Source organism: Nomascus leucogenys, chromosome 7b, assembly GCF_006542625.1.
Source record: "Nomascus leucogenys isolate Asia chromosome 7b, Asia_NLE_v1, whole genome shotgun sequence".
NCBI classification, from domain to species: domain Eukaryota; kingdom Metazoa; phylum Chordata; class Mammalia; order Primates; family Hylobatidae; genus Nomascus; species Nomascus leucogenys.
The window spans coordinates 34849975-34871589 of NC_044387.1; the positions used below are offsets into that span (position 1 = coordinate 34849975).

The 21615-nt window shown below is 36.5% G+C and overlaps 1 protein-coding gene and 1 non-coding gene across 3 annotated transcripts in view; both read left to right on the top strand.

The window, feature by feature from the left end:
• Positions 1–21615, top strand: part of TNIP3 (TNFAIP3 interacting protein 3) — a 96817-nt gene that overhangs the window by 18412 nt on the left and 56790 nt on the right. The window lies entirely within an intron of this gene.
• On the top strand, positions 15983–16089 carry LOC115836134. The gene has a single exon (XR_004031132.1). It is a non-coding gene; the product is annotated as a U6 spliceosomal RNA (small nuclear RNA).

Sequence of the window (21615 nt, forward strand, 5' to 3'; positions counted from 1 at the left end):
GGACTCCACCCTGACAGACTTCATTAGCACAAACTTAGGTGTAGTCCAGAGGACTGTATAGTTAACATAACAAGAGACAGTCATTCCTATCACTTAAGAAATTCCAAGGGTGTCAGAAGCTCTGTGCCAGGAACCAGAGACAAATAATATGTTTTTTATTATATCACATCCACTTGTAACAGCCCAATGGATTCTCCTTGCCTGTTGCCTAGACAAAACCAATTTATAAAGACAGAGGAATTGTAATAAAGAAAGGATTTATTTCAGGCATAGCCAGCTGAATGAGAGACCAGTTTTATTCTTACTCAAATCAGTCTCCCTGAAAACTCAGGGATCAGGGCTAAGGATAATTTGATGAGTAGGGGATTGGGACGTGGGTAGTGCTGATTGGTTAGGTTGGAGATGAACTCATAGGGATTTGAAGCTGCCCTCTTGTGCTGAGTCAGTTCCTGGGTGGGGGCCACAAGACCAGATGAACAGTTTATTGATCTGGGTGGCTCCAGCCGACACATTGAGTTCAGGGTCTGTAAAATATCTCCTCTTGGGTTTTGCAATAGTGATGTTATCCCTAGGAGCAACTGGGGAGGTTTCGAATCTTGATGTCTCTGGCTGCATGACTCCTAAACCATAATTTCTAATTCTGTGGATAATTTATTAGTCCTATAGAGGCAGTCTGGTCCCCAGGTAGAAGGGGGTTTATTTTGGGAAAGGGTTGTATATTAGTTCATTTTCCTGCTGCTGACAAAGACATACATGAGATTGGGAAGAAAAAGAAGTTTAATTGGACTTACAGTTCCACATGGCTGGAGAGGCCTCAGAATCATGGCAGGAGGCGAAAGGCACTTATTACATGGCGGCAGCAAGAGAAAATGAGGAACATGCAAAAGCGGAGACCCCTGATAAAACCATCAGATTTCATGAGACGTATTTATTACCTCAAGAACAGTATGGGGGAAACCACCCCCATCATTCAAATTATCTCCCACTGGGTCGCTCCCGTAACACATGGGAATTACGGGAGTACAATTCAAGATAAGATTTGGGTGGGGACACAGCCAAACCATATCAGGTTGTTATCATCTTTGTTTCAAAGTTAAACTATAAACTAAATTCTTCCCAAAGTTAGTTTGGCCTACATCCAGGAATGAACAAGGTCAGCTTGGAGGTTGGAAGCAAGATGGAGTCAGTTAGGTCAGAACTCTTTCACTGTCATAGTTTGCTCAGTTACAGTTTTTGTAAAGGCAGTTTCAAATTTTTGGTCTCCTTGTCTAAATTGCTCTCCTCTGTGTGGCTGCCATGCCCCAAATCTACAGGCTTATTGTTTTTATTAACGAATACCTTAAGTCAGTGTTAAAGTAGTTAAATAAAGCATTTAAACATCACTGAAATTATGAAATAATACAGAGAGTAAGATTTAAAGATATAGCATCTACATATAATTAATTGCATAATCCATTAACATTTAACTATTATAAATCATTCATTGACATATCCTGGTTTCTACAAAACTTTAATAGATTTAAACTTAATGGAATTTTCTTGATTTTCCTGGGACTTGTTAGTTGCTCTTTTTAATTTACAAGTTTCTGCTTTACAACTGTCAATGCTTAATGTCTATTTTATGCTTTGAGTTAAAATATGTCATTGATCATTGTTTATTACTGCTCTTGAGGCTTTTTTTCTGTACTTCTGGACAATTCTCTGAATATTCAGGCTTCCTTCCTCTTTCTTCTTCAATTTCCAGTCATTAACAACAGCAACAAATAAACAGCAAACAAAACAAAACAAAGAACCCCAGATCACACATACTATATTTTCACTAATGTGATCTTCCATGACTGTTTTTTTCCAATGAAAACATTTTCCTCTACCTGATCACATTTTTTTGCCTTAGCTGTTTGCCCTTTGGAGTCTACATCTGAACTTATTTCTATTTTAAATGGAAAAGTTGACCTTTGAATTCATGTACAACTCCCATGAATTCAAAATTAGATAGCTCTGTACCCTCAGGAGCTTAGTGCAAGAAATAAAACATGGCTGGGCTCAGTGGCTCACACCTGTAATCCTAGCGCTTTGGGAGGCTGAGGCAGGTGGATCCCTTGAGTCCAGGAGTTTGAGACCAGTCTGTGCAACATGGTGAAACCCCATCTCTATTAAAAGACAAAAAAAGAAAAAATTAGCTGAGCATGGTGACATGCACCTGTAGTCCCAGCTGTTGTGGTCTCAGTTACTCAGGAGGCTGAGGTGGGAAGATCTCTTGAGTATGGAAGGCTGAGGCTGCAGTGAGCTGTGATTGCACCACTACACTCCAACCTGTGTGACAGAGGGAGACCTCAAAAAAGAAAAGAAAAGATAACACACACACACACACACAAAATGTATACAAATGTAACATCTCAACACCTTTAAATACATTTATATTTTAAAAGTCAGAACAATAAATTTATGATAAAATTCCTGTGAGAATAATGAATAATTTATAGATTATTTTTAAGGAACAAGTTGATTATCATCAAATTTAACTTACCTGAGGATCAGGGAATAACAGCTCCTTCCTAATTGTGTTAAGGTGAGGATTAAATGAGATAACACACGCAAAGTGTTTAGCAAAAGGTTCATTTTGATTAAGACTTGTGTATTCATCTACCTAATCAACATGTCTACTTGAGAAGTCTAAAAGGCATCCCAGGTAAGACTCTCCTAAGACTAGTCTCAGTTTGCTCTTCTTTTGATCTTCCCTGTCTGATATTGTTTGGCTATGTCTCCACCCAAATCTCATCTTGAATTGTAGTTCCCATAATTCCCAGGTGTTGTGTGAGGGACCCAGTGGGAGGTAATTGAATCATGGGAGTAGTTACCCCCATGCTGTTCTTATGATTTTGAGTGAGTTCTCATGAGACCTGATGATTTTACAAGGGGCCTTTCCCCTTTGCTTGGCGCTTCTCCTTCTTGCCACCCTGTGAAGAAGGTGCCTTTCTTCCCCTTCGCCTTCCGCCATGATTGTAAGTTTCCTGAGGCCTTTCCAGCCATGCAGAACTGTAAGTCAATTAAACCTCTTTCCTTTATAAATTACCCAGTCTCAGGTATTTCTTCATAGTGGCATGAGAACAGACTAATACACTGTCTCAATAAAGGGCAATTTTATTATTTCCAGTTTCTTAATCTGAAAGAACTTGGAGGCATCCTTGAACTTTTTCTTTCTTTCCCTTTTCCCTCCTACTGGCTAAATTCAAATTACGCCCAGAATCCCACCTTTTCTCTCCACATCCCTCACTACCATTCTGTCCAAACCACTAGCATCCCTAGCCTGCATAATTTCAAGAGCTTCTTAAACTGTCTCAGTGCCTTTACCCATGCTTCCCTATAGGCTGTTCTAAACCTACCAACGAGAGTGTTCTTTCCAAACTATGTCACATCATATCCCTCCTTTGCTGAAAACCCCCATCCACTCAGAGTAAAATGCAAAGTTTTTACAATGCCCACGAACCTCCTTGAGCTGGCTCCCTTTTACCTTTCTAGTGTAATCTGCTACAACTCCCCTTCTCACTCCCCCAACTCCAGCTGTATTTTCCTTCTTGCTGTATGTCGGAAAAACCACACAAGCTCTAGCCTTACAGATTTTGCATTGGCTACCTTTACAGGGAATGTTGTTTCCCCAGTAAGCCACATGGCCCATACTACACCTCTTTCATGCCTTGCTTAATTGTCACCTTTCAGTAAGTCCCACCTTTGATCACTCCATTTAAAATTGCAATTCCCATCTCCCCAGCTAACACCTCATAACCCTGATTCCACTTACATTGTTCTATATGTCTTCTATGACACCTATTACCTGTTAAAATGCTAACTAGACAAAGAACTACTACAAATGGGAAAGGGAAAAGACACCCATAATGAAAAATCAGTCAAGAACCAGAACGAACAATTATAGAAGAGAAAAGCAAATGAATAATGAACATACTGAAATATGATCAATATCACTGGTAATTAGGAAAATACAAATTAAAACAATGGAATTCTTTTGGTTGGCAAAAATACCAATAACACCTAGGACTGACTTCAGTTGTAGGAAAATAAGAATTCTTACACATAGCTGATAGAAATGAAAATTATTGTAACCAATTTAGAAAATAACCAAGAAGCACTATTAAAAGTTTTAATGTCCATACCCTTGGACTCAACAATCTAACATTGGTAAATTTATTCTATATAAATAAAATACTAGTACGTAAGAATATATCTAGACAGGTATTTCTGTTGTGCATTAATTGTAGTGACATCAAGAGGAAAAAGTAATTAGAAACAACTTGCTATTCCAGCATAGAGAAATGATTTAAGTTGTGAACCCTGAAAATCTGAGACAGGTCTCAGTTAATTTAGAAAGTTTATTTTGCCAAGGTTAAGGATGCACGCCTTAGGAGGTCCTGATGACATGTGCCCAAGGTGGTCAGAGCACCGTTTGATTGTATACATTTTAGGAAGATATGAGACATCAATCAATATATGTAAGACAAACATTGGTTTGGTCTGAAAAAGGCAGGACAACTTGAAGCGGGGAGGGAGCTTCCAGGTCATAGGTAGATAAGAGGCAAATGGTTGCATTCTTTTGACTTTCTGATTAACCTCTCCAAATGAGGCAATCAGATATGCATTTATCTCCATGAACAAAGGGGTGACTTTGAATAGATTGGGAGGCAGGTTTGCCCTAAGCAGTTTCCAGCTTGACTTTGCCCTTTAGCTTCGTGATTTGGGGCCCTAAGATTTATTTTCCTTTCACAAAGTAAATTCGGTCCATTCATAATTTTCAAATATTATTTGGCTATTTAAAATAATTAGAGCAATATGTATGAACTGATGGAATATTCAGAGATGTTTGCATAAATGCAAAATAACCAAATAGTTAGCAGAGTTATATATAATACAATATTTGTTTTAATATTAAATATTTAATTTCTAAAATATATATATTTTTAAAAGAAAAATATTTTGTGTATTATATATATACATATATTGTATATATACTCTACTTATATTTGTATAAACACAGAGACAAATATGGAAGAATGATGTTAATACTAATTATCAGAGTAGAGTGGAACTGAAAGAAGCATAAGAATATTGTTAACTTTTTGTGTTCTCTAGTGTTTGCTTGTTAAAATGGGTGTATTTCTATAATGTAAAATATCCATTAAAAATAAAACAGGCTACTATTTGAAAATACATGGTCCAAAACCTGATAAATAAGTGTATGTATTATATCAGATGACCTAGATTGTTTTGAATGTTTTATTTTAATAGGTTTTTGGGGAACAGGTGGTGTTTGATTATATCAGTAATTCTTCAATGGTGAGTTTTGAGATTTTGGTGCACTATCACCGGGGCAGTATACACTGTACCCAATGTATAGTCTTTTATCCCTCACCCCTGTCCCATTCTTTCCCCTGAGTCCGCAAAGTCCATTTTATCATTCTCATGCATTTGAGTTCTCATAGCTTAGCTCCCACTTGTGAGTGAGAACATATGATGTTTGTTTTTCCATTCTTGAGTTACTTCACTTAGAATAATGGTCTCTAATTCTATCCAGGCTGCTGTGAATGCCATCATTTTGTTTCTTTTTATAGCTGAATAGTATTTCATGGTATCTATCATCTATCTATCTATCATCTATCTATCTATCTATCTATCTATCTATCTATCTATCTATATCACATTTTCTTTATCCACTCATTGATTGATAGGCATTTGGGCTGGTTTCATATTTTTGCAATTGTGAATTGTGCTGCTACAAACACGCTTCTACAAGTATCTTTTTCATATAATGACTTCCTTTCCTCTGGGTAGATATCCAGTAGTAGGATTGCTGGATCAAATGGTAGATCTACTTTTAATTCTTTAAGGAATATTCACACTGTTTTCCATAGTGGTTGTAGTAGTTTACATTCCCAACAGCAGTGTAAAAGTGTTCCCTTTTCACCACATCCACGCCAACATCTATTATTTCTTGATTTTTTTGATTATGGCCATTCTTGCAGGAGTAAGGTGGTTTTACATTTTGGTTTTGACTTGCATTTTCCTTATAATTAGTGAATTGAGCATTGTTTCACGTTTGCTGGTCATTTGTACATCTTCTTTTGAGAATTATCTCTTCATGTCTTATGCCCACTTTTTGGTGGGATTATCTGTTTTTTCTTGCTGATTTCTTTGAGTTCCTTGTAGATTCTGGATATTAGTCTTGTGTTTCATGCATAGATTGTGAAGATTTTCTCCCACTCTGTGGATTGTCTGTTCACTCTGCTGATTATTTCTTTTACTGTGCAGAAGCTTTTTCGTTTAATTAAATCCCATCTATTTATCTCGTTTTTGTTGTATTTGGTTTTGGGTTCTTGGTTATGAAGTCTTTACCTAAGCCAATGCCTAGAAGGGTTTTTCCAATGGTATCTTCTAGAATTTTTATGGTTTCAGGTCTTATATTTAAGTCTTTGATCCATCTTGAGTTGATTTTTATATAAGGTGAGAGATGAGGATCCAGTTTCATTCTTCTGCATGTGGCTAGCCAATTAATCCAACACCATTCGTTGAATAGGGAGTCCTTTCCCCACTTTATATTTTTGTTTGCATTGTCAAAGATCAGTTGGCTCTAAATATTTGGCCTTATTTCTGGGTTCTCTATTCTGTTCTGTTGGTCTATGTGCCTATTTTTATACCAGTACCATGCTGCTTTGGTCAGGTCACTATGGCCTTATAGTGTAGTTTGAAATTGGGTATTGTGATGCCTCCAGATTCATTCTTTTTGTTTAGTTTTACTTTGGCTATGTGGGCTCTTTTTTTGGTTCCATATGAATTTTGGGATTGTTTTTTCTAGTTCTGTGAAAAATGATGGTAGTATTTTGATTTGAATTGCACTGAGTTTGTAGATTGCTTTTGGCAGTATGGTCATTTTCACAATATTGATTCTACCCATCCATGAGCATGGGATATGTTTCCATTTGTTTGTGAGATGATCTAGATTTTTATCTCAATGCTTCAAAATAATGTGACACGTAAAATAAATTATATGATTTGAATGTTGGAGTTTAGGCAGTTTCCTTGATTTACATATGAGGAAAATGAGATCCTCACGTACTGATACATAGCAGATTCTTGGTATATAACTGTTGAATAAATGAATATGTGTGTATTAATTTATATACAAATGAATGAGCTAAGTAGTTGCCCAAATCATATCTAGTTGGTTAATCTAGAATACAACTCTTCTGATTCCAGGTCCAGGGCTCTTCCCATCATGACACAAGCCTGGGAGAACAACATGCAGACATGTATTGCATGAAGCTAGATAGGTTTAGCTAGAAAACTCTTACAAACTTTCTAGCTCTAAATTTGCCTAAGGCAAAAATCATGATGCTCATGCTGTAGAACCATATTTATGTCTTCTTAGAAAACCTATTGTCTTTTATTTTGAGAGTTTTGTTTGATTTTGAGACATACAATATAAAGCTTAAAAACTAATTTTAAACACATGAGATACAAAACAATGCCTAGTAACCAGATGTTCCACTCTGGAGCCTGCTGCTCTGTAAGAAGCCAGCCATTGACCACACGCCATCTTGCATAGAACGTCCTCATGGTTTCTGCAGTAAGCCCTCCTGTGGTCCTTCCAAGCACTAAATAAAGCATCAGTATGGCCACCCAGTTGTCCCCTTTCATGGAACATTTAATTAGCACGTTTTCTGGACTTTCCTCATACCTCAAAACTTTCTTTCCTGCCCCCTACTCATCCAGACTCATCAGAAGCATCCATTTACATAGCTTAGAGTCCATTCATAAATTAATCATGGTTATTGCAGCCACCAAAGTTCCCCTTGACCTTCAACTCCTACTCTCTTCCCCAGCACACAGTTCCACTTTTGCTAATATTCAGAGTATCTTACCAAAAAGTGACCTTTACTTTCATTCTCACCAAGCAGATCCAAAAAGCCAGTTTCATTTTGTGACACTTCCCTCCGGGTTTATTTCTACCCATGATAAGTGATTTTCCAGTACAGTTTTGTTTGTTCTCTTAACAGAGCCTGAACAGAGGACTTGAAATGGCCAGCTGAGCTGGGATTCCAGAAATCTGCTGGATAAAAAGGAACAAAAAGCTCTCTGAGGAAATTAAAACAAAAATAAACAACAACAAAGAATCTGTTGAAAAAAAGGTAGCCAAGGTGCCTGATTACTGGCAGTAACTCCAGGATCATTAAACCAATAGCTTTGGCAGTAAGTGTTTGCCACAGTTCTCTTTGAACTAGATTGTTCTATCATAGGAAAAGACAGCAGTTTGTTGGTGATTACTAAAAGCACCACAGGAGTCCGCTGGTCAGGGCATGTGTGCTCAGGGGTCTCTATGAATCCAGAGACTGCCAGGGACCCCACAGCTGCCAACTGTCAAAGCTCTGCGTAAAGATGAAAAACGTTGCTCAGAAGTGTGGAAACCCCCTCGGCCTGACAAGTTCTAACTAGGTACAGTTTTGAGACATTGTGTCTAAATAAAGTCTACTAAGGGCCCTACTATAAAGTTTTTGAGAAATCTTGGACTGTTAATATTCCTCTTCTTAGTGGATTATGCAAAAGGGAATTTGTAATTTTGTAGCATCTCTGTTGAAACTCTTCTGCAGTTGTCTCAGTGAACCCATTGTTCAGCATTCTCAGGGGTGGTTGGTGTTGCCTATTTGGGTGAGAACCAAGGCAAGAGGAAGCTCCTTTAGCATGTCTGTGCCCATTTGGGGGCAGTAAAGGAACCGAGTGAACGTGGTCACAGTGTTGCAACATACAAAAGAAAGAAATGCCAAATGCCATCTCAATATTGACAGGGAAGGGCTCTGCCTCTGACCGTGGTTTTTGAGGGGATGCAGTTCCCAGGGCAATGCTAGCTTGCGTAGTGCCTTTGTGTAATTGAGAAAAAAGCATTCTTTCTTCTGGGCATATGCAGCCCCACACGAGGTCTCTTGGCTGGGCAAGTAGAGAATGGGCTGTATCCCAGCCTTGGCTCCTAAGCCATGTGCTCTTACACAGCAACCTACACAACCATCCTCAGGTACCTACCCTGACAAGTTACCTACTCTGATGCCACTTGAAAAGATTAGGCTTCCTTGGTTTCCTTTCTTATCTGAGGGTACCAAGAGAATGATGCCTCTCTTCTGGGCATTGTGAATTTGTGTTTACATGATCAGCTTCTCTTCTCCAGGCCATTCTTCTTAGGCTGTTGAAGCTTGGCGCATACACTCTTCTTAATTCCAGTGAAGAATAGAGGAATGTGGGAGATAAAGATCAATTCAGTGATAAGCTTAATCTCAGATCTCTCAGCTTGTCATGAGATGAAATCTTTAATCAATAGTTCCCAGGCGTCACTTCCTCCTCCCATTCATTGATCCCTGCTCATAACCAGGGCCTTTGAAGACCTTGTTTTTCCTGCCCATCTACGTCTGCCAGAAAGGGGTATTTCTGGGCTAGAAACATAGTAATATTGTTTTCTTATAGACCTCATGTCCGACTTCTTTTAAGTGCAAACTGCTGTCTAAGTAACAACTAGCTTTATAGGTATATCTTGAAGCTTAGTGTGCTTAGATATTATCAGTACTTTACTAACGGTTTCCCAGCTCTAGCATCCATCCCTTCCCAGTTCCCTGAAGTTGTATCGCCACCATTTCCATGAGTGTGTCCCAGGTTTCCCTAAATTTTCTGGTTTTGTTTTTTGTTTTGCTTTGTTTTTTTTGTTTCGAATTATCTGTCCCCTCTTTCTCCTTGCTCAATGCTTTCAACTGAACCTGCCATGTCACATCTGAGTTTTCTCAAGTCCTTTTGTTTGTTTGGTGGGTTTTAGGATTTCACTAAACTTCCTCTGAATTGTTTACAACTTTGTATCTCTGGCCATCAAAAAGGATCTATACCCTTTTCAAAGATCTCTTTTAAAGGTTTACATGTTAAAGGCAGCCTCTTTCTCATTATCCTCTCTAATTCTTCATTTTTATTTAAAAATTTTAAATACCTCAGAGCTATATGTATATTTTATGACAGCTCAGGCCATCATTACTTTGAAAGAACAGCTTGTTCTCATAACATATTGTATGATTTTGTTGACACTGTCTTTGAACTTATATTTTCCAGACACATAAACCAACTTTTAAAAATTTTGCCTTAAGGCAACCCATCTTCTTGATCAGTTGAGTTGGCCTTCACTAGATCTTTCAGGCCATGTTTATTAAGGAAGTTGAGGGTAAATTCACTACAACTTTGTTTAGAGGCAAAATAATGCTATAGTTTTTGTTGTTTTTGACAGAAACCTTGAAATGTAAGCTCCATAAAAACAGGGATTTTTTTTTTGTTTTGTTCATTGACATAATATGCTCACCACCAAGAAATGCATCTGGCCCATAATAGGTGCTCAATTGTTATTTGCCAAATGAATGATAAAATCTAGTCATTAAGAAATTTTGCACTGTAGCTCTGTGAGAATGATTTCATAAGCAAACAATCTAAATGCCTTGTAAACCTCTTTGCACCAGAAAGTTTATGCTATATATATCAAATCCATATGTTTTGGGTTATTTTCTTCTCTAAACGCAATTCTTTCCAATGAAGGACATGTGCTACTTTTCAGCCTATTCCCATAAATTTGTGCATTGTCTCTGTAGCTTATTCCTTTTGCTTTAGCATTTTGGTTTGAAAAGTCCTAAAAATGTCATTGCTTACTTTCCCTTACAAGTAATTTCTAAAAAAAACAAGAATGAAACTTCTCCTAGCCAAGGTCCTTAAGAGAAAACAAATATTTATACTCACACAGAAACACGTCTATTATCCACATCCTCTTGTTCTTTTCTAGGATCTATTTTTAAAAACATGACAAATATTTTCATAGTTACTCAATGTTTAAAATTGCCTTTGCCTGTAATATCAGTGAATCTTTCATATGTGTATTTATTCAGTCAAACAAGATTTGTCATTACAGAAACTTTTCTTTCCATAGTGCAAAACACTTGAATAGTAGTGAATCTATACCATGACATTCCACTGCTCACTTTGACTTTCTTATATGGCTCTCCTTATTAACAAGAATAATACCAACAAATCTTCATTTCTCTTTCATGGTGGCTAATGTATTTAGAGGAGGATTTCTAAATTTGCCCCCAAATTTCTTCAGAATTCTTGGGTAATTCCCAGTTTTTTGTTTATGTTTAGTTTTCCAGCTGGGTTTGGAATTGATTTACATGTTAAAGATAATCTCTTTCTCATTACTTTCTTCAATTCTTCATTTTTATTTAAAAAATTTAAATACTTCAAATGTGTATTTTAGCTTGAACTTAGGTGTTCTTTTTTACTGAGACAGAGTCTCGCTCTGTCACCCAGGCTGGAGTGCAATGGCCTGATCTCAGCTCACTGCAATCTCTGCTCTGCCACCGAACTCAAGCGATTCCCCTGCCTCAGCCTCCCAAGTAGCTGGGATTACAGGCACCCGCCACCACGCCCAGCTAATTTTTGTATTTTTAGCAGGGAAGGTGTTTCACCATGTTGGCCAGGCTGGTCTCGAACTCCTGACATCAGGTGATCCACCCGCCTCGGCTTCCCAAAACTCTGGGATTATAGGCATGAGCCTCCATGCCCGGCAGGACTTAGGTGTTCTTAAAGAGAACATTCATGTAAGAACATCCAAAGTCTTTAACAGTTAAGCTAAACAACAAGTTTCTTAACTCTTAGCAGCTATCTACTTGTTATTTATGAGTACAACTTTTATATTGCACTGATAAATAGCCCACTGCTTTCTAGTTGATTTTTTCCCATTTTTGATGTATTTAACATATTGTATTTAAGTTCATTAAGACTTTGAGTCAAGTCTATTTGTGTTTGTTCTTAAATGCTTTAAACTGAATTCTTATTCTACCCGTGGTTCTTTGAGTAAAAGAAGGAGAATTTTGTTTCTTATTTTTTTAATGACTGATGAAACACTAATCAGAAAAAATAAAATATAAAACACTTTGTATCTCTAATCTCAATTTTAAAAATACATATATAAATAGAAAGGAAATAGAAGCAAATCTATCATAATTTTATTTTAAATTTTCTACATTGAAATTGTATTATCATAACAATTATTATAAAAATCTTTATACAAAAGATTAAAGTACTTGTTTTTTCTATTTATTTATTTATTCAGCATTTGTTGAGCCTTTGCTAAATATTTATAGTTATCTTTGGTATTAATGTATATTACTAAGCAATTGTTAATTTTTTTCATCTTCAAAGCTGTATATACTTTATATCTCAGGTAATTTGTAATTCCATTAAAAAAATAAATGTGATAAATTCTTTGGTTTCCCAAACTGGGAATTTCACATTTAATTGTTATGATTTCTATCACATAGTCAACCACACACAATTACTTCCTATACCAATTGCAGAATTTTAGCTCTTTAGAGCCAAATATTATATTCATCCATTTATTTTCTTACTTAAAAAAAAACTATACTTATTACAGGAAAAAACTTATTAAAAAGACCTACCTCTACCATTATCACTAGTTGATCTGTCTTAATTCTTTACCTTTAGCAATTTACAAACACAGGTTTAAAATGGATTTTTATCACAGTATTAGTTTTAGACACAAAAGCTATAAAAAGAAAGTATTGTGGACCTTGTCAATTTATTTCTGAGTACAGAAAATGGATCATTTATTCCTGAGTAAATGCGGTGGTTAAGAGCTCACCGTGAGCAAATTACTTAATCTCTGTGAGTCTCAGTTCCCTCAACTCTAAGAATAGGGAGACAGTTTCCACCTTAAGAGGGCCTTCTGCAGACTGAATAAAATCAAGCATATGGTGTTTAATGCAGTGCCTGGCTCCATGAATCCTGCCATCACTGTGACTAGTCTGGGCAGGAGGTCTGTTTGTTTGTATGTATTTCTACAAGCATCAGCAACGTTGAGTGTAAATGTCATTTATTTAGCAGAATGCTACTGCTTCCCATTCATCCTATCGTCACTCACAAAACCAGTTCACTTCACTCCCTGCTGGTCCCTGTTCTTACTACCAAATGCTATCAGCCCTGGTCAGTTTATTTCTGAAATGCCAGCTATAGTGAGACTTGCCATTGCTGCCAAGTAATCTAACTTACCCAGTTTTAGGAATTTGTCTTCTAGCCTTTGTATAGCTACATTACTACAAATACTAGATTTACTTTTACGTCAATCATATAAAGAGGATTATGAAGAACAACAAACAATTTTATCCAAATAACTTTTAATTTCCTGGTCTCTTACATTGTCATGACCCTTGTTAATTCCCATCTGAATTCGATTGTTTGACATGTTATAATAAACAAAGAGAACCCAATGTTTTTGACATTTCACCTGTGAAAAAATGGTCCACTCTCTATAATCAAAAATAAATAAACAAGGTCCATAATACTTGGGTTTTACAAATTTTCTAGCTAAAGGTAATGCTGTGATATAATTCCATTTTAATCCATGTGATGCTGTCTGATGTCAAGGCTCATACCACTGTTGTTTAAAGAATAATTTTAAAAATTCTTTATTTATATGCACATTTCTTCCTTTTGTAATCCCATCTAAAATTATGAGCATACTGACAGTTGATTTTGAAGGTGTATGGGGGTTACACAAAGAGGTTTTTAAAAAATATTTATTGACTTAATTGAGAAGAAGTCTTTTTTTTTTTTTTTTTGCTTTTTCACCCAGGCGGCAGTGAAGTGGCGCAATCTTGGCTCACTGCAATCTTGGCTCACTGCAACCTCTGCTTCTGGGGTTCAAGCAATTCTCCTGCCTCAGCCTCCTGAGTAGCTGGGATTACAGCCACCTGCCACCACGCCAGGCTAATTTTTGTAATTTTAGTAGAGAGAGGGTTTCGCCATGCTGACCAGGCTGGTCTCGAACTCCTGACCTCAGGTGATCTACCCACCTTGGCCTCCCAGAGGGCTAGTATTAGAGGCGTAAGCCACTGCACCCTGCTGAGAAGAAGTCTGTGTGTGTGTGTGTGTACATTTTTTTTTCTATTGTTCATGGATATTAGCACTGACTCACATTTCCAAAGGCAGGTTTCTATAATCTGAGGATTCCAACAGAGCCTATTTGTCTATTATGAGAAGTCCACAGGGAGGTGAAATGCCAGCCATTAAGCAGAGCAAAGATGAAGACACTCAAGGTTTAGGGGTTTTGTTTATTTTGTGTTTTTTACTATTTGAACTTTAAATATTATAGTAAGAGTATTTCATTTCATTTTCTAGAATCCTTGGGCTAGAATATGCCATCACAGTAATACGATGCACACAAATGCTCTTCCTCCACATCCTTTTAGAAAAACAAAACAAAAACTAAATCATCTTAGTTGCTTTGGTTTGCACTAATTTCGTAAACCCCAAGAAAGATTTATTGGTCTGCATCTTAGTTCCCGCTACATAATGAAATGCTAATTTCATTTTTATAAAATAATTTCTACATTGAGCAAAAGATAATTTTAAGATCAAATCAGATCTTATTTTTTAGGTTTAATATTTTAATTGCTTTTTTGCACTTATAAAATAATTTTAAACTTATCAAAAATTTTTAAGAAGTGCACAAAAATATTTTTTTCCTCAGCCATTTGGAAATAAGTTACCATTGGAAGTTTAAAGTCTGCTTTGTGAGAGAGAAAAAAAATTTAAAAAGGTGCCACTGGATGATTTAGTATGCATATCCTATAAACAAGGACATACCACAAGATAACCATCAAAATCAGAAAATGAACATCGATACAGTACTACATCTAATCTTCAAACCCCATTCAGGTTTTGCCAATTATCCTATTAATATCCTTTGCATAAAAAAGGCTCCAATCCAGGATCTTACATTACATTTAGTTTTCATAAATTTTATTCTCTTACAATCTGGGTCAGTTTCTCAGTCTTGGCTTAACTTTCATGACCTGACACTCTGGAATATTATAAGCTTGATATTCTGTAGAATGTCTCTCATTTTTCTTTTGGCTAATGCTTCCTTGTAATTAGACTCAGGTTGTATAATTTTGGCAAGAATATCACAGATGTGAAACGTTTTTTATGCATCTTGTCATATGATCATAGTTTGGATTTTTCTCATTACAGGTGATTTTAACCTTGATCATTTGATTAAAGTGGTACCTGCCAAGATTCCCCAATGTAGCGTTGTTCTTTTACACTTCCCCTAGTATTCACTACATACTTGGTGGTGGGAGTATGAAATTATGTAAAGATCCCATTTCTTATCAAATTTTCAGCCACCAGTCTTAGCATCTATTGATACTTCTTACTGAGATTATTACTATGACGGCTGTCAAATAATGATTTTCTAATGGGATAATGTGCTCTACACTTATCAGTAGGCATTCTAATGTAAAGAAAAGCCTTTTCTTATCCCCATTTATGTTTATTTTAACATTTGCATCAGTATAGGTTAGTAATTCCTACTTTATTTGATGAATTATCATGTATTCTTACTGTTACATATTTTGAGATTGAAAGTATGCCATATTTGATCAATTCTTTGAATCCTACCTAATTTCTGGCACAAAAAGAAACTCCAGGCTCATCAATTTCACATCCATATGAAGATCACAGAAGAAGAGAATGAATATGAATTATTGCAATTTTTTATAAAAATGAGCTTACATATGACAACATAATGTCTCTTCTCATCTCTGATAGCATGTCCCAATCCTTTTGTATAGCTGATAAAGCAGAAGCCACTTTTTGTCAGACCCCTTGCATTAGTTTTGTTAGAGATGGTACGAAATATTCTGAATCAAATAATGATCAGTTGTTATTACGTATAGGGTAATTCTACATATATATAAAATGAGAACTGTTTCTGAAAAGCTTCTATAGATCATATAGGAGGAAAGTTATTGGATGTAAGTCTATTATATAAATGTCCAACAATGATTGCAACTTAAAAACCAACTTTATTAAGGAATAAATAATTGTGCTCACTTCAGCAGCACATATACTAAAATTGGAAGAATACAGAGGCAATTATCACGGCCTGCATGGAAGGATGCAGTGCAAATTTGTGAAGCATTACATATTTTTTTAAAAAAGTTTTAACATAAATGAGACAAAGGAAATGAGCTAAAATTATTACTCCCATGTACACCACAAATTCTCTACACCCATACCCCTTCTCAGGAACTCAAAATTCAAAATGAAAACCTTGGGGAAAAGCGCAAGCAATCTTAGAAACTATTTTCGACCTGAACTGAGTGCAGAGTGCCCTCTAGAGGCGTCATTAAATCAATGCACTCTTTCCAACGGCAGATGAACTGTTTGAAGCTTTTCAGAAGCAGTTCTCGTCAAATAGGTAGAATTACCCTACACATAATAACAACTGATCATGATTTGTTTCAGCATATTCTGTACCATCTCAAACAAAACTAATGCAAAGGATCTGACAAAAAGTGGCTTGCGCTTTATCAGCTACACGAAAGGACTGGGAACGTGCCATCAGAGATGAGAAGGGACGTTAACGCTGTCCTATGACATTTTGTAAGCTGTTACGACGTCTTCCAAATATTTCACGCAGAAAGAATGTCTTCAATAATTTACTCCATTATTTCTTAACATTCCTTAACACCCAGAGACAGTTCAGGCGTCGATTGAGATTGGCAAACTGCTTCAGCGGTCAGACTTGACTTGGCTCGGCGTCTCCTTTGTGTATGCACACGAACTCAAAAGACTCTGGTGAGGTAGAATCAAGACTTGTAATCATGTCTTGAAAGGAAATTCCAGTACAGATGTGAAAAAAATGCACATTTAAACTGTTGTTTCAAATAAATGTTATTTAATGATTAAATAGAAAGGTAATGCATTTCTATTATACAATTTTTAGACAGCTCTTAAATATATGGTATCTAAATAACTTAATATGCCAGATATACTCATAAAAATTATGTCTTTCTCACCACCTTTGTCATAATTTCCAAAGATTTGAATAAAATTATTTTCATCAATGGCTGTGTCTTAAAGAAAAAGTCCTTTCAAATATTTGTCCCAATGAAACTCAGCCTTAACAATATTGGTTTGGGTTGAGAGAATAATTTTAAGATAGTAGTGTCTTGTTATATGATAATAATCTTTACTTAAATACATAGTTAATAAACAACAATGAGATACTTGGGAAAATTATTAGACATGACTCAAAATTTAGTCTTCTCATATTTCTAGAGAATGTCACAACTTGGAACTGTACCTGTCTAAAATTCAGGTAGAGATTTGAGAGAAATATTTTGATAAGTTAAAGGACAACTATAGTTGACACAGGATGTGGTTACATGAGGTGAATGTATCAGACATAACTTATATACTCTACTTCATTTTGCAACATAGACACAACTGTAAAATACATCATTTAAATGTTCTTGTTGAAATGCCTATTTCCAAGAACACTAACAATAAAATACATAATTTTTCTGTGCATGTATAGCTAGTTTAACTTTGTTCTCTTCCAGGTGTTTATCAATAAACCCATCTGAGTGTATTTCTACTGTAGAACAATGGTGCAAAAGTATTAACAGGTGATACAAATGTTAGATCAAGTGCCAAGTTTTTTTTCACCTAAATATAGGGGCTCAGCCTTGTTCATAAAGTTGATTAGGAGCCAATGTTTCCTATTCTCTAAATCTTTGGGCATTCCTTATAGTCTCTGCTTCTTCACGAAAATAGAATTTCAAATAAATAAAAATAACCTTAATGATAGCATGCCATACTAAAATAATAATAATAATAACAACAACAACAACAAAAACAAGGAAGCTTCCCTCTGTTGACCCAAAATGCTATTAAGCCATGTTCTTCCTGTGTCCCTGTCGGAGGGTAAATTTTGTGTAATTTTCAACTTTGGAATAAACGGTAGTGAGAGTAACAGTGTTTGACCATCTTCTTAGTTTTGTCCTTTTTCTCTACTAGGGTCCTGGCTCCCTGGGTAGAAGATCACATCTTAGCATAACTTGGTCTTCCAGGCTTACCTTACCCATGAAATCTAATGTGACATCATTTTTCTTTGAGCTTTTATGGAGAAACTCTCTGAGAGTTTGTTCAGGGAGTATTGAGCTCAACACTTACCTTCAGTTAAGGTTCTACCCTTATTCATATTCATTTCGAGTATTGGCCTGACTACAGCTTTAATTCCAGGGAACTTGGAAAGGACTTCTCAACTCCAGTATACTTCCAGATCCCTGCTCACTGATATTGACATTCTATGGCTTGTAGCAGACAGGTGTGTCCCCTGTTATGCAACTCAACTGTTAAGCCTTTGTCAGCTCCTTTCCCCAGCAGTGGATTTACTGAGGCTGAGAAGGAAAAACATAATATGGATAACGTAGATAGAGTGCATCTGAGGAAGACAGGGGACCAACTTGCACAGGACTTTTTAATGGGAGCTTCTCCTCTTCCAATTTAGATCTAGTTATTCTTGTCAATTTACTCTCTTGTCAAATACTTAATAAGTATGTGAGGCTCTGAAAAATACAATGATTAGGCTCTGTGAGGCTCTGAAAAATACAATGATTAGCAGGCTAAAGCTTTCTCTGCCTTCGTGAGGTTTATAATTCAAAGGATACTAAATATGAGTAAACACACCAGGAAAAAAGGCCAAGATATGCATGTATCAGAATATCTTCTGTTAAAACACTGTGTTTTCAAAAGCTCTATATTCTGTTTTAATCTGTCACTCTGTTTTGTGAATGAGATTGTTTCACCCATGCAGAGCAGTCCCAAGAAGAAGGCCAAACCTGTGTCAGCAGGATGCCTGTAGGAGGATGTGGTTTCTACACAGCTCTGTTCACTCCTAACCTCTCACTGGGGCTAGCACCAGCACCTGCAGCCGCACTCTATCTCTGCTCCAACTGCCTCCTCTGCCTGCACGGTCCTCCTGGGCACAGCCACAAGAGGTTTGGACCAGGTTTGTGGCATCAGTATAGTGAGCTAGCACATCACAAAAGCAGGGAGGAAATAAACAGGGAGCTAGCCAAGAATGCAGATTGAGGGCAGTAACAGAGCTCAGGTTGATAAGAAACATTCCCCACCCCATTCTCTGGGCTTTCATTTCAGACACGCAAATACAATTCTTCGATATCTATTTGCATTTTTAAACCACATAGCCTTAGGTAAAACTTTAGAAATGTTCCTTCTCGTCCGAGGAAAATGTTACTTTCAAAATTCTCTCAGCAAACCCTGTCTCTTCTACTACACTCTTAAGCCACAACTGTTAATATTTCCAATTACTCAAACAATTAAGACACCTGAACTCAGTCATCTAAAACACACATACACAGAGTAATTTATGAGTCACTTGTTTCTTCCCAAAATCACCGGGAGCATACTTAGAGTAAATCATAGTAACAAAAAGTAAAACCTAAAAATTGCTGCTTGATTAGCATCTTTTAGACAACACTTCTCATTCTGGGTCACCCAGATTCCTGATGTTTGAACATCTGGAAGCATTTCCATTACAGAAGAATCCACTGTCAATTCTTCCTTTTCTCATATTTGAAGATGAGCTTTGTTCTCCAGGGTCTTTCCTGAAAATAATAGTTTATGACATAAGATCAAAGCAGAAAATGTGACCTTGGTAATGGACTGGAAAGAAATGTGGCATTTGAGGTAGGTGAGTGTGTGGAGGAAGAAAGAACACTAACATCCTAAATTCTTATTCTGGCTTTGCTGTCTATCACTTAGCCCCACTGAGCCTCATTTCTTTGTTATGTTAACGCAGGAGGTCAATTAAATGATTTTTCAAGTTATTTCTAAGACTGTGGTTATGTGTTTTTCCTATTGAATGTAATTATTTTCCTCTAGAATTTACACTACTTGCCAATACTAATGAGGCAACCATACCATGTAACCATAAAAACCAAGTCTGGTGGTTTGGGGTTGCATGCTCACCAGGCATCATTAGTGTCAACTCGAAATTCAGTGGTCTTAAAGTGCTGATATCCAGGAGTGTTAATGTATAATTTACAAAAAGTTAAAAACATGATGTTCACGCAAACAAAATGAACCCATGTCCAAGGTTTTATTCAATGTATTAATTAATGAGGTATCCTGAAACATGAGACAGCTCATTTCAGGAGCATTTGGGGAGCTGGGTATTTATACGCAATTTAGTGGAGAAGTGTTAGAATAGGACGATTAGATACAAAACTGCCATTCAAGGCAGTAAACCATAACTTTTAGATTATCTTCTCTACCAGATAGGATTCTACAAGTTTAGAATCCTATTGATTCAGGTTCTAATCAACTAGTAAAATTTAAATAAACAAACTTTAGATGAGCTCGTTAAACAATGACATTCAACAACATATTGGACGCTTTAGATAATTTTTTGGAGACTTCTGTACTGGAGACCTTTGAACAAGTAACAAAAATATGAGGGCTCCGAACACCTGAATATCATTGATCTCTTCCTGTGTCCTCTCTGGCTGCTCACAGAGATTACAGGGCAGATTGTTATTTCCCAATGTTAGTCTGGGAAAAACAGTTCACAATAATATATAACTTAGGGGAAAGTTTTTTTTTTTAAGTTTCATTGTCAAATTGGTGAAACCTACTATCCTACTGATAAAATCTAATTCATATTAATATCATTTCTATTTAATTTCTATGTTGATTTATTCTTGTGAGTGAAGGGCAGGAAGGAAGGAGGTTTCTGTCCATGTAAGTTTAAAATAAGCTGTGAAGAAGCCAAGACCCAACAGGTATTTACTGAATTTCATTTATTTCTGTCACTCTCACCTCAAACTCTTAGCCTAATAATTTTGCCTCCATAATTCTCCGTTCATTTATAATTTAGTCAAGAGGCCCCCTTAAATCGAGATTTTAGTAATAGTATTTGGTTCAAAGAGTCATTTCTGAATTTTTATAATTCCTGCATGGTTAAAAAAAGGAAAGAAAGAAAGCATAGTAAAAGTGTACTCTTAGACCAAAAACAGTAGTCACCTGTGAAAGTAACTAAAGTTGGGTCAGGGCTTTTAAGCTTTTGAGAGGTCCAGAACTTGCTAGAGACCCTATCTTCAGGAAGAGACGATAAACACATAGCACACATATTATTTTGTATTTAATTTGATTGAATCCCATCCATGGACTTTGGTCAAAAATATGGAAGATAGACTTGATCCCTATATGTTATCTCCCAAGCCTCTCTGAACAGCTGACTTTACAAATCAGCTACATTTCAGTTGGAGGGACCTATAGTTGTTTTCTTTAGAACTAGAGCAGAAATGCCTGTCAAAATGGAAAACCTAAAACAAATTCTTTGGAAATAACATAGCCCTCCATGGTCCTTCTTTATTAACAATGGCTGAGGTCACTAAGATCCCAGATGTAGAGTAAAAAGTCACAAGCGTCAGCATGAACTCTTACCCTGCTCTTCATTAGTCAAGTGACCTGGGAGAAGGTGTCTAGCATCACTGCTTAGCCGCACTGACGCTCAAGCTTCCTATCTGAAAAATATGTATGAGTAAGAGGTAGGGCCCAGAGCAGAGATCATTGGAGCCATAACTCTCGATCAGTTGAGCAGATTCTTGGAACAGATCCCAAGGTGGGAACAACTATGTACCCACA